This window comes from Meleagris gallopavo, chromosome 1 (genome assembly GCF_000146605.3).
Source record: "Meleagris gallopavo isolate NT-WF06-2002-E0010 breed Aviagen turkey brand Nicholas breeding stock chromosome 1, Turkey_5.1, whole genome shotgun sequence".
NCBI lineage: Eukaryota > Metazoa > Chordata > Aves > Galliformes > Phasianidae > Meleagris > Meleagris gallopavo.
In genome coordinates, this window is record NC_015011.2 from 29,997,728 (window position 1) to 30,000,830 (window position 3,103).

Sequence of the window (3,103 nt, forward strand, 5' to 3'; positions counted from 1 at the left end):
GGAGGGAGACCCTCGGGGCGTTCCCGTGCTGCCGCCCCGCTTTGTTTTCGCCTGCCCGGGCAGGAGTACCGCCTCCGTCCCATCTCGACGTGACACCGTCCGGGCGGAGGGGAAAGATAAATTCGGGGGTAGGGAGAAGGAAACGGGACGTGTGCGGAGGTTGGCGGGGATCGCGGCCCGCGGAGGTTCTCTGCAGGACGGTTTCACGTTGCCCTGCAAAGGTCCCGTCCGCAGCCGCTCGACAAATCTCCTGCTCCCCAGCTGTGACATTTCCATGGCTCTCTTTGGGGGAGGGGCGCTAAGAATATCTTCACCCTTACCTTTCCTTCCTCTGAAGACTAGTGGTGGTCAAAGCCACAACACCCTGCTGCCAATTGTTCCAATTTTGCTGAGTAAAGAATTGACTTCAATTTTTTTGCCAGCCCCATAAGAGTGCCAGCAGGATCTTGAGGTCAGCCCATGATTTCCTGCAGTGCTTATTGACCTTCCCCCAACTTCATCTTTTATGATCTTTATAAATAATGAAGTCTTTACAACTAATCCTTACAAACCTTTCCAAATGGTTGCCCAAGGAGGTTGTGGATGCCCCATCCCTGGAGGCATTCAAGGCCAGGCTGGATGTGGCTCTGGGCAGCCTGGTCTGGTGGTTGGCAACCCTGCACATAGCAGGGGGGTTGAAACTGGATGATCATTGTGGTCCTTTTCAACCCAGGCCATTCTATGGTTCTGTGATTCTATAATCCAATGACTGAAAGAAAGTCCTTTTCTCAGATAAGACCATGGAAGGTAATGGTAGATTTCCTTTCCAGGTCAGACCATCCAACGCAATCCAAAGCAACGCTTATAGCAAACACCTTTCCTAAAAGAAAAAAAAAAAAAGGAGAAAGAAATGTCTACAGGTGAACAATGAAAACTGTCCCTCAACACAAGTCCACAACCCAGGCATTACACAGCACAAGGAGATTCTAGCTCCATCCTGATTACACTGACACCTCTTCCACACCAAAACTTGTCTCTAGCATGTTGGTGAAGTGGAACCATGCTTCCAAACACCTGGAACCCATCAGCTGTCAGGCAGAAGGGGTGCTTTGCTGTGGGAGTGAATGGACACGGACCACATGTTGGTGGTTGTATTCATTCTACTTCAGTCACAATGGTTGAAGATAACTGAATCAGAAACATTTAATTTGAGAAGAAAGAGATTCAAAATCTGAAGCGCTCATGGTGCATAATAATCCTCAAGCTGAGCCAGACATGTAAGTAAACAGAACAAGAGAGGCAAAGATCTGTATTTAATTCCTGCATCTACCAGCAGCCGGTGACAATTTCTGTCAGCAGGAGCTGCCACTATAAAGAGGTGAGCTTGGCAGAGCCCTCCCCTGGGATAACACAGCTCTGTTCCAAGGGACCTTCGGAGAGTAGCCATTCATCTTCATGTCACAGACACAAAAAATCACTGCACACAACACACAGCCACACTGCCATGTCTGTTCCCTGTTATCCCATGAGCCCAGGGCAGACATTATCCATGTCATGCAGAGATGTATTTCTGCTTTGTGCGATATGAACAGTGACATAACTCAGCTAACCCAGAGCCACGTCAGCTGTAGAATCAGACTTTCTATCACTGTAAGGAATATGACATTGAGGATTTTTCATACATTTTGCTGAATCTAATAATACATTTTTCTACCCATGGAATCACTCTCTGATCACCCTAGAAACATACAGTTTTGCAGCCTTTCTGAGCATGTCCCTCTCTAAATCTGGGTATTATGGAAACACTAAAAATAAAATGCTTCTCTTTTACATCTCCGGTTGGCCAGAACACTCTTTCTTTTGATGGAAACCATGGCTTCTATCCAACAGTTCTGCATCTGAAGAACATTGAGGTTTCATTTGGTGAAAAAGAATATTTGATGTCTCAGATGTATCTCCTTCACTCCCTCCTTCCTTTCCTCCTTTCCTTCCTTCCTTCCTTCCTTCCTTCCTTCCTTCCTTCCTTCCTTCCTTCCTTCCTTCCTTCCATCCATCCATCCATCCATCCATCCATCCATCCTTCCATCCATCCATCCCTCCATCTATCTCTCCATCCATCCATCCTTCCTTTTCTTCATCCATCTGTCCATCCATCCATCCATCCATCCATCCATCCATCCATCCATCCACCCATCCATCCATCCATCTCTCCATCTGTCCATCCATCCATCCTTCCTTTTCTCCATCCATCCATCCATCCATCCATCCATCCATCTCTCCATCTCTCCATCTCTCCATCCATCCATCCATCCATCCATCCATCCACCCATCCATCCATCCAGCCATCCAGCCATCCATCCATCCATCCATCCATCCATCCATCTCTCCCTCCCTCCCCCCATCCATCCATCTGCCCACCCCTCACCCCTCTGCCCCTCCCCACACTCCGTGCCCCCATGGGCTGTGTCACCCTTCTCCATGCTCTCTCCCCATGGCAGTGAGATGCTGTGCTCCCACAGCGCACACACATCCCACAGCCACACATGTGCACACTTCCTGCAGCGTGCACAGCCTCAGCGCTTTGCACATACGTGGTGTGTGAGCACAGCGCATGTGTTGTGCACAGCACGTGTAACATGGACACGTGTGTATGTGCTTGGCATGTGCATGTGAACGGCACGTATGTGTGTGTAAATCTGTGTGCACGTTCACGTGTGCATGTGTGCAATTTGTGTGTGTGCACAGCATACATGTGCAGCACGGTGTGCACCCCCACCGGTGGGCGTGGCCAACACGAATGGGGCGTGGCAACCGAGATGGGCGTGACCATCTGAGAAGGGCGTGGCCAATCAGGGCGTGGTGAGAGAGGAGGGGGCGTGGCCAAAAGGGGCGCGGTAAAAGTGGGCGGAGCCGGGAAACGTCCGCCCCTCCAGGCACCGCCCACGGGGCCACCCCTACTGCATCTCACCCCATATCCCACCCCATATCCCACCCCGTGCCCCCCAGCAGCCGCAGAGCCCCCCCGGGTGGGCGCTTTGCTGTGTGCATGCGCCTTCTTTTTTTTTTGGATAGCAGTAGAATGCGGTATGCAAATGAGATGGTTATTACCGCAATGTTCGTCAAG